We start from the raw sequence: 11,661 nt of genomic DNA on the forward strand, positions 1-11,661 counted from the left end.
CTCTCACTCTCTCCCATCCCCTACTCTATATCTCTTACACATACACCCCCATCCACCCTCTCTCTTTCCCTCTCCCACTACCTACTTTCTCTCCCCCATCGTCGTACTCCCTCTCTCTGCCACCCCCTACTCTCACACTCTAAGACTCTCTCCCATCCCCTGCTCTGTCTTTCTTATGCACACACACACTCCCATACCCCCTCTCTCTTTTCCTCTCCCACTTCCTACTTTCTCTCCCCCATCATTGTACTCTCTCTCTGCCACCCCCTACTTTCAAACTTTCACACTCTCTCCCATCCCCTACTCTCTCACTTTCATAGATACACACACTCCTATCCCCCCACTCTTCTTCTTCTCTCCCATCCCCTACTCTCTACATCTATCACACACACTCCCATCCCCCCTATTTCTCTCCTTCTCCCTCTCCCTCTCCCTCTCCCACTCCCTCTCCTACCATCTACTATCTATCTCTCTCAAGTTCTCTCTCTCTCTCTCTCTCTCTCTCTCTCTCTCTCTCTCTCTCTCTCTCTCTCTCTCTCTCTCTCTCTCTCCCATCCCTCTCTCTCTCTCTCTCACCCATCCCCTACTACTTTCTCTCAAAATCTCACACTCTCTCCCATTATTTACTCTATCTCTCTTATAAATAAATACACATTCCCATTCCCTCCCTCTCTCTCTCTCGTAGTCCTTATCCCACTACCTACTCTCTCCCATCCCCTACTCTATCTCTCTTAAATTCTTCCATTCCACCTCTCTCTCCCTCCCACTCCCTCTCCCACCACCTACTCTCTCTCTCTCTCTCTCTCTCTCTCTCTCTCTCTCTCTCTCTCTCTCTCTCTCTCTCTCTTCTCTCTCTCTCCCATCCCTCTACCATTTTCTACTCTCTCTATCTCTCTCTCCCCTCTCTCATTCTTGACTCTCTCTCTTTCACACACACACACACACACCCATCCCCCCTTCTCTCCTCTTCCATCCCCTACTTTTTCTCTCACTTGCTCTCCCTCTCCCACTGCCTACTCTCTCTCACTCTCACTCACTCTCTCTCTCTTCTAGCCTCTAGTCTCTCTTAAATTTTCACACTCTCTCCTATCCCCTACTCACACACACACACACACACATTTCTATTCCCCCCTCTATCCCCCTCTCCCACTCCCTCTCCCATCACCTACTCTCTCTTCCATCCCCTACTCTCTCTTGAGCTACTTTGTCTTCCCCCTCTCCCATTACATACTCTCTCTCTTTCACACACATGCACTCCCATCCTCCTCTCTCTCAAGTTCTTCCTCTCCCACTCCGTCTCCCATTGCCTACTCTCTCTCTCCCCCATCCCCTTCTCTTAATCTCTCTCTCTCCCAACCTACACTCTCTCTCACACTTCCTCTCTCTCCCATCCCCTACTTTAAATCTCTTTCCCCCATCCTGCACTCTCTCTTTTCCACCCCTACTCTCTCTCACACTTCCTCTCTTTGCCACCCCTACTCTCTCTCTCTCTCTCTCATCCTATACTCTCTTTGCCACCCCTACTCCTTCTCACTTTCTCTCTCCCATCTTGTACTCTATCCCTTCTCCTATCCCCTACTTTCTCTCTATCTCTTTCATGCACACACATAGCCATTCCCCTATCCCCCCCCCCCCCCATGTAGTTCTCTTTTGTAACTTAGATCTTAATAGTGCATGCTCACTAGAGTGTGTGCACACTATAGAGCGCATGCACTATTTAGAATGGAGGTTTAAATAGTGTGTGTGTGCTATAGGGTGCACATGCTATTTAAACCTTAATTAAACCCAAGCCTAAGGCTTGGTATTTCCTTGGAGATCCAACCCAAAGGTTTGGATTTGATGAACAGGCCTGAGACGTGTTTTCCAGCAAACATACAAAAAATGATTATTTTTTCTTCTGTGCTCCCCTTCAAGATTTCTCATTGTTGGGTATTGATAAGATCAGGTTACATAGCATTATAGGTCTCTGTGTTATCTATCTAACCATATAATTTATTTTTAATTTTAACTATTTCAAGCCTTTCATCTATAAATTTTTTTGAATGTATGTTCATTATTTTTCAAAAACCACCACATACTAATTGGGCTATAGATTTTAGCTCATTCATCAAATTTTGTAATAACTTAATTTTTTAGAAACTAGACTCCATTCTACACACTTTGAAAAAAAAAAGTTTTGATTTTATATTATTTTTCAATTATTTCTAGGGGGAGCACACAGATATTTCATGTTTTTGGGATGTGTCTAGTTAAAAAATTCATAAAAAATAAATACACATTATAAAATTACCCAAAAAGTCTAGGATAAACTACATAGTGTTAGGTAACTTTTGACCAGAGTAATTAAAGAATTTCAAAAAAAAGTTAAAATTTTAGGGGGGCCACACTTTGTAGTGTGTTATGTTTTTTTGGAATAAATAGTACCACTTTTTGTGGCCCCCCTTTTTTGAGGACCAAAAACTAAACCATTTTGAAAAAAAATTAGTAGTTTAGAAACTAGATTCAAAGGACTATGAATTTTTTTTTGTCATATCTAAAAATTTTGATCGTAACTATCTTCAAATTCTTGTTGAAGTTCAAAATTTGCAGATTTCAAGAAAAAGGTGTCCACTTATACCCCCCTTTTGGCACCATAACTTTATGGACTTACCCATACCTTCTATTTTGATGGGTGATGACACTCTTGTTGAGATGTGTGGGAGAGGGTCTGTTGATGTGGGGGATAGCACATTCCATGATGTTCTTTGTGTACCCTCATTATCAACTAATGTCCCATCAGTATACTAGATCACTCACATAGGTTCAAGCAAGCAAGTTGAGTTCACTCTTGATTTAATGGAGATACATGAGTTGCATAGTGATTCTATGGTTGTAGTTGGGAAAGCAGATCATCAGTTACAACTCTATCTATTTTCTCACTTTGTTCCTGATCCTCCTTTGACTATTTTTTTCACTCACTCTAATGATGTGAGTAAATTATGGCATGAGTAGTTTGGCCATCTTAACTTCTAATATTTGCATCAACTCAACTAGAAAAGCATGGTCATAGGGTTGCCTTTAGTTCAGTTCTTAGACGATGTTTGCCAAGGTTGCATTCTAAGTAAGCATCCTAAGATTTTGACAAAAGAAAGGCATGGAGAGCTTCACATATACTAGAGTTAACTCACAATGATTTGGATGGTCCATTTTAGCATCCTTCATTTAGCAGGACCTGATATGTCCTCACATTCATTGATGACTTTTGTAGATATACATGGGTGTACTTTTTCAAATAGAAGTTAGAGGTATTTGATCATTTTTAGGACAATGGTGGTGAGTATGTCAACCATTAGTTTGAAAGATTTTGCACTTTAGAGGGGATTGATTTACAACATTTAGTTCCATACAATCCTTAGCAGAATGGTGTTACAAAATAGAAGAATAGATCCTTGAAGGAAACAACAAACTATATGATTCACTCTAGATCTCTTGCACCATAGTATTGGGTAGAGGCCATGAGCTATGTTTTTTATATCCAAAACCTTGTTCCTCATTGAGCCTTGAAGGGAGTTACTCCTTTTGAAGCTTGGAACGGTCAAAAATTGTTAGTTAAGCACTTTTGAGTTTTTGGCTCTCTTGCATGGGCCCACATTCCTGCAAAGAAATGCAAGGCCTTAGATCCGCAAAGTAGACCTTACATATTTGTATGTTATCCTGATTGTGTGAAGGATTATTAGTTGCTCCATCCTACTACTCTTGAGTTTTTCATTGAGAGGAGTGTTCAATTTGAGGAGGGATCTTCAAGCTCACTTTCTATTACTTCTCCAACTCCTTCTACTTTGACATTGGAGTCACTTGGAATACATGACAGATCTTCTGATGAGTTAGATTCACCTAAATAGTCTTCTACCTCCACTTCTGATGAAGAGAGTGATTCAGAGAACTTACCTCCTTCCTCTCCTACTCATCATTTAGAGGTTAACGATTCCCCTCCAGGTTCTCCATCTTCTGCTCCACTTTGGGCTAGACAGACCTTGCAATCTACAAGTGATTGGATTGGGGATCCATTAGACACCAAGCGGACTCATTCACAATTCCAGGATGCTCTACATGTCTCCATTGCTACTATCTCAAATCCATAGTCCTTTCATGAGGCTTCTAGTATTCCTAAGTGGGATAAAACTATGCAGGATGTGTATAGTTCCTTGATGAGGAACCACACTTGGGATCTTGTCCCTCTTCCTAAGGGAAGAAAACTTGTTCATTGTAAGTGAATCTATCAGACAAAATTTGCAGCAGATGGGTCAGTTAACAAACACAAGGCTCGCTTGGTTGCAAAAGGATTCTCCCAAGTTCTTAGGATTGACAACTTTGAGACTTTTGGGCCAGTTTCCTAAATGAATTCCATTCAACTTGTTCTTGTGATTATTGTAGCTAATCATTGGGAAGTACATCAAATGGATTTGAAGAGTGCTTTTCTTCATGGTGACCTTCATGAGGAGATCTAGATGGAGCATCCATAGGGATTCCTTTAGGATTCTTCACTTGTGTGCCATCTTTAGAAGTCTCTCTATGGCCTCAAATAGGCTCAGCAGGCCTGGTATGCCAAGATGGACTCCTTCCTTCTATCAATTGGGTTCACTCGGTGCCATTTTGATCCTAATGTCTACATTCTACAATAGGGTGATTTACTTCTATTTTTGGTTTTCTATGTTGATGACTTGCTGATCATAGGAAGTTCTTCACCCACTACTAAGGCTATCAAAGTGGCCCTTCATGATAGTTTTTTTATGACTGACTTGGGCTTGTTGCATTACTTTCTCAAGATTGAGATCTTTTGGTCTCTTTCTAGGATGACCATCATAGAGTCCAAGTATGCTCTAGATTTACTCTTGAGGTTTCATATGGCTAACTATAAGCCTACTCTAACTCCTTTCCTTTCTGGAGTCAAACTTGAGGGTCAATTTTCTTCTCTACTTGTTGATGGCACTTTGTATCACCAACTTGTTGGGAGTCTCATTTATCTAACTCATACGAGACCGAACATCTCATATGTTGTAGGCATGGTCTCTCTATTCATGTAGGAGCCTCATGCATTGCACTAGAAAGTAACCAAGTGGATCCTTCACTACATTTAGGGTTCTCACAGTTATGGGATTCACTACACAATAGGTATTGAGCTTGATTTGATGGGCTACAGATATTCAGATTAGGTGGGTGATTCTTAGGAGCATAAGTCTACCTCAGGTTATAGCTTCTCACTTGGTTCAAGTCCTGTTTGTTGGTTGAGCAAAAGGCAGTCTTCTATTGCTCTATCTTCTACTAAGGCTGAGTATCAGGGGGCCATAAATGCCACCACTAAGGCCATTTGGCTTCAACATATTTTCACTAGGTTTGGTATCCAAATTAGATGACCATCAGTCATATTTTGTGAAAACTAGAGTGCTATTCAGATCTCACAGAATCTAGTCCATCATTAGCAGACCAAACACATAGATGTGCACATGCACTACATCTAGGAGCTCATCCATGGTCACATCATTAACCTTCGCTATTTTTTGAATTCTAAGTAGGTTGCTAATATCTTCACCAAACCCTTCACTGACTGCAAGTTCCTTCATTTGTGAGCTTTACTGGGGTTGTGGGATGCTTTATCTTTTGGGGGGGACTCTTCCTCTCACTCAAAGTCTTGACTTCTTCTTTTTTTGGGGTGGAGGGCGGGGTGGGGGGGGGGGGGGTGTGGTGGGGGTCTCTTTTCTCTCTCTTTTGGGGGAATTTTATGTACATGGGTACCTCATTAGGCTTGACTTTTTGGGACCCATTTCTACATCCACCTAAGCTCTGCTTATGGGGGGTGTTAGTGTTGTTTTTTATTTCCTTGTAGGTTATTTCTTTTTTCCTATATTACTAGGCTTTTCCTACACTTTTAATGATCTCTCTTAGGTTAATAAAGCATGTCTTATTAGGTGAATGGTTGCGAGGTGTGACCTTCTTACATGTGAGCATCCATTAGCTATCTTGGGAAGATACTTCGCTATCTTTAGTTTGATAGATGGTTGCTCCTCATTGATCGGTGTTGAAACCTTCTCCCTCTTCCTAACCTATATAAGCATGCTACCTAGCTGGTATTTGTATCTCTTGTTTTTGCATCCTCTTAATGCCATTTTGCTTCTAGCATTTGCATTACTCTCTTGGAGACTAACCCTATGTTGTTATTTTGATTTTATATCATTTGCATTCATAGTTTAGGCCAGGGGGAGTGGGGGGGGGTCTCTTTTCTCTCTCTTTTTGGGGAATTTTATGTACATGGGTACATCATTAGGCTTGACTTTTTGGGACCCATTTCTACATCCACCTAAGCTCTGCTTATGGGGGGGGGGGGGTGTTAGTGTTGTTTTTTTATTTCCTTGTAGGTTATTTCTTTTTCCCTATATTACTAGGTATTTCCTACACTTTTAATGATCTCTCTTAGGTAAATAAAGCATGTATTATTAGGTGAATGGTTGCATGGTTTCACCTTCTTACATGTGAGCATCCATTAGCTATCTTGCGAAGATACTTTGCTATCTTTAGTTTGATAGATGGTTGCTCCTCATTGATCAGTGTTGTCACCTTCTCCCTCTTCCTAGCCTATATGAGCATGCTACCTAGCTTGTGTTTGTATCTCTTGTTTTTGCATCCTCTTAATGCCATTTTTCTTCTAGCATTTGCATTACTCTCTTGGAGACTAACCCTATGTTGTTATTTTGATTTTGTATCATTTGCATTCATAGTTTAGATATCTATTCTTTGCACTAGTTTTTTGGGTTATTAATCTTTTTAGATTCTAACAATACTTATTTAATCATTTGATTTTAAAATCCATGGTGGCAGTGATGGGCTGCATGGATATGTACCATTACTAGATCAGGTTGTTGAAGGCATGATATGCTTAAACAAGTTCCCATATTTTTAACAAATATAGGAAGATAAGAGAACCCAAGAGTGCATTGCTTTTTGTTTCGCCACTCAACAGGAGGGGCAATTATCTTGAAGGTAGGATTCATTCCTTCTTGATTTAATGGTTCCAAATTATTAAGATCTTTCTTGGAGAATTCCTTGACTGACGCGATTTTGATAAATAAGTTAGATTTACTAATTCTAGATTTCAATCCTAAAGTAATTAAACACATTACTTTTCTACCTCTTGTCATTTATTTACTTTGAATATGATTATTAAATGTTTCTAGCACCTACTCACCTTGAATTTCATATAATACATGATTGAAGGAAACATTAGATCCCAATGTCAAGAAAATGGTATGAGGAATTGTCACAACTTCTCTAGCATTGTGTGTTTGGACTGCACATTCAATTTTTGTGGTAAGACATTGAATTTTGAATTGGATTTTTTTATAAGAGCATTTTCCTTGTATTACACTGTTCAAAGGTGATTTAAGAAGTATGGAACTCATAACTGAGTACTATGATGCTAGGGGAATCTATCAATATAGGCCAGGGGATCAATACTGCTGGTGTAAATAAGTATTTACTTATTACACTTACTTAAGTTTTACTTAGGTTAATGCTTTATTTAATTATTTTGCATTATTTTATTATTATTTTAGGTGAGACACTTAGGATTTTGTGAACTCTCATTGAGTTGTCATGATGACAACATAGTTATCTGCACTACTCATTTACCACATGTTGTCTACACCACTGATTTGTGTGCTACACTATTATAGGCTTATCCTCACATCATCACACTTAATCCCATGCTTAATGGAGAATAAACCATATCTAGTGGACATTTGCCTAGTTGTATGACATATCATGGTGCTAACTTCTATGCATTCTAGAAGCTCTCCTGAGGCATTTATATTCATGCACTCCTAGTGTACTCTCATCCAATTACTGAATGAATATCGTCATTCTGATCATAATCTATCTATTTTTGTCTACTATGTTCTTGTGTTGAGTTCTTTAGTTCTTGGGTGAATTCTGGCCTAAGCCAAATTCTTACATGGTATCAGAGCTAAGGAGGATTCTCATCATTTAGCTATTTGAGATCGTTCATACTTCAGCACCTCAACTCGAATTCGGAGGATCTGCAAAAATTGGGAGCATTTAGATCCAAATCTAACCTCACCATTGCATCTGGAGTGTCGATTCAATGAAGATCGACTATAAATTTGCCTATATTAGGTGAAAGTTGATCGTGAGGCAAAAAAAATTTGCAAATTGGAACCCGAAGGCCCCAATTTGCAAATCGGGTATGATCTAATTTGATCTGATTATTTAATTTTATTTTCAAATCTGTTGCTTTGTATTTTTTGAATTTGGTATTTTTGGTTAGACATTTTTGGTTAGATAGGGTAAATTTTTTTTTTCTGAACTGGGCAGTGACACCCCGGCTTGGCTCTATTATTTGGCGGATATATTTTATTTAGTGTAGGGGTATTTTATTTATTGCATGGATGAATTACATAACAACAGTGTGAGTCATACTGTAAATACAGACTTAATCTCTATGAAATTTGGTGAATGGTCCTAAATAATCGACGCCACTTAAATCTAGCAAAGCTTGCCTTTGAAATACCTATAATGGGCTATTACATTTATAAACCCACTTTTTCCATAATCCCACCAATGTGAGACAAACATTGAGAAAATCTTGGCATCCAGTACCAGGTTCTGGCAACGAGAAGGTATTTTTGGTAGTCTACATCTCACCAGCCATGTGGACATCTGGTTTGGACACACGGCAATAGATAGAGGACAATCTTGACCCCACACAACATCTTTCACCTCGCATCTACGTCTGACAGTAACCACGCAGCCCAATCCGTAGGTGACATGCGATAATTTCCACAACAATGCCGACATAGTCATCAGTGATAGAATGCCACATCATCAACCATACAGGGATTTTCCATACTATTATGTACAATTTGTATAGTACAAAATCCACATAAGCTTCCACATCATCCAGTGGGTCCAAATTTCTACTAACATCATCAATTTACCATGCTAAATTTGATGCCTGTATGGACATCATTCGAAGGTGAATTAGAACTAATGCAATGGTTGTATGACTGTCAAATTTAACCCTTTGATTTTTTGATGCAACCCCTCTCCAGATTCATTTTTATTTTTGCAGTTCGACTTTGGGAGGCCATAACTCAGACATCCAAACTCCAAATTAGGTGCAATTTTTTTTGAAATTAGGTAAAAAAATTTATATTTTTTAGTGGTAAAGCTATTTTTTGGTTTTGGTGCATAGATTGTTCAAAATTTGTATTTTTTGGCAATTGTACCTAGATAATCCTACATTTTGCAACTTCAAAAGCTCCGTATGGGCACATCTGGAGTTGAAAATATGTTTTTTTTATTTTTTAAAGTGTGTATTTTTTTGTCTACTTTCCATATTTTCATCAAATTATAGGGTTGTGTGGACAAAATTATCACTTGCAGCAATAGGGCCTTTCTTTGCATTGTAATGCTTCAGAATTGTAGCACATTGTAAAGTTTCATATTTGTACTCCATTAAGAGGTTGTAACAAGAAAAATCAGAAGTCCAAAAAGGCCAAAATTGGTAAGTGGCCCATTGTAATCGCACTACTAATAAAGTGCCCAAAGCATCTATTTTGGGGGGGTTTCTTGATTTAGTGAAAAGAGGGGTTGTTCTTGGTGTTGTGTTCTCTCTTTTCCACACATTTCTTTCATTTTTTGCATTATGGGAAACTTTAAGTTTCCTAAATTAAGTCCTCATAACTATGCTTCTTTGTCAACCAAAATGTTGTATCACTTAATGCATAATGGAGTCTCACAATATGTAGATGGTACTCTTCCTAAACTAGTAGATGATAATGTATCAATAAGTGAAATTTTAAATTTAGTAGCCATGGATAGGAAAGCCCTAGGTGATATATGTTTGGGGGTAGATGATAAAATCATGTATCAAATCAAGAAATGTACTACATCCAAGGAAGCTTGGGATACCCTCAAAAGCCTATATGGTAAAGTGTCTAAAGAGGATGTGTTCAAAATTGAAGATGAGCTTGTATCCTTAGATCCTAAGTCATATGACTCTATACAGGACTTCATCATCAAGATGAATGAATTAAGGATAAAGCTTACTGATTGTGGAAGTTCTATAAAAGATGACAGACTGGTCTATCTCATTCATAACAAGCTACCATTAGAATATTCCACATTTGTATCTTCTTTTAACACATCTACGACTACCTTAGGGTCAGCCTACAAGAAAGTCACTTTTGATGAATATGCTAAACTGTTGGATGATGAAGAAAAGAAGTTGAAATCAATGGGGATTCTCAAATCACCTCAATCCAAAGCATTGGTGGCCAATGAGGGTTCTCAAAATTCAGCTGGACAATCTTCAAACAAAGGAAAGGGTAAGTAGAAATGAAAGAAGGACAAATCAAAGGATGCAAAAAAGACAACACCTCAATCCAATCAACAAGGGAAGTCCTCGAATTTGAACAAGAAAGGGGACGACAACAATAAGGAGAAGAAGAAGTGTGCTTATTGCAAGAAAATGGGTCATGAAGAGCATGAGTGTTATCTCAAAAATATTGATGAGTTGACTCACATCATGAAGAAACATAATGTTCCATTGCCTAATGCTTATAAGGATAAAGGGTCATTTTCAGATTCTAAGGGCAAAGGGCAAGCATTTATGACAAATGCAAACTCTTCAAAGGAATGGATATTTGACTCAGGTGCCTCATATCACATGGGTTCTTCAAAGGAGGATTTTTCTTCAATGAAGTAGTCCAAGGTACCACACATCTTCATGGGGAATGATAGAAAAATGGAAGTTGAAGGAAAAGGAAATGTGGAGATGGAAAATGGAGAGTTTCAAGAGGTTCTCTATGGTCCAAACCTGTGTTCGAATCTCCTTTCAATCTACCAAATCACTCACCTCAGAGATGGACATAGAGTTGAGTTCCTTCCAGACTCAGTTCAAGTGCACAGTCTTAAAGATGATTCCTTGGTTGTAGTGGGGAAAGTGAATGATCACAAGAGGTTGTACTCTTTCTCACACTTTGTACCCAAGTCTTCTTCAAAGGCCTTATTGTCTCAATAAAATTCAAACATGCAATTATGGCATGAGTGGTATGGTCATCTTGACTATCGCTATCTTCAGCAACTTTGCACATACCACATGGTTAAAATTCTGCCTCAAATCAACTTCTCTAAAGGTGAATGTTCAACAGATTCAGTGGATATGCATCTAGAGGGGAAGTTACAAAGAGGGAAGTCTTCAAGAGCAACTAGTGTTCTACAGATGATTCACATGGTATTAGTAGGTCTTTTTACATTAAGCTAGGGTCGCTACATACTCACCTTACTTAATGGCTTTTCAAGGTTCACTTGGGTCTACTTTCTGCATAATAAGAATGAAGTGTTGGACAAGTTTCTAGCCTTCAAGGCTCATGTTGAAAAAAAATCTAGGAAAGCCATCAAAGAAAATGGACAAAGGAAACATGGATGTGAATAGAAGACTTAAGGACTTTTTCAGACATGAGGGCATTGATCTTCAGACTCCTTCAACATTCAATCTACATAAGATAGATGTTGCATCATTGAGGATCCAAACTCTCAAATCTATTACAAGTTGCATGATTCATGCCAAGTCTCTCGATCCATCATTAGAAGTTGAAGGAATATCTA

Source organism: Cupressus sempervirens, chromosome 3 (assembly GCF_028749045.1).
Source record: "Cupressus sempervirens isolate cs-2001-9-10 chromosome 3, ASM2874904v1, whole genome shotgun sequence".
In the NCBI taxonomy this organism is placed as follows: domain Eukaryota; kingdom Viridiplantae; phylum Streptophyta; class Pinopsida; order Cupressales; family Cupressaceae; genus Cupressus; species Cupressus sempervirens.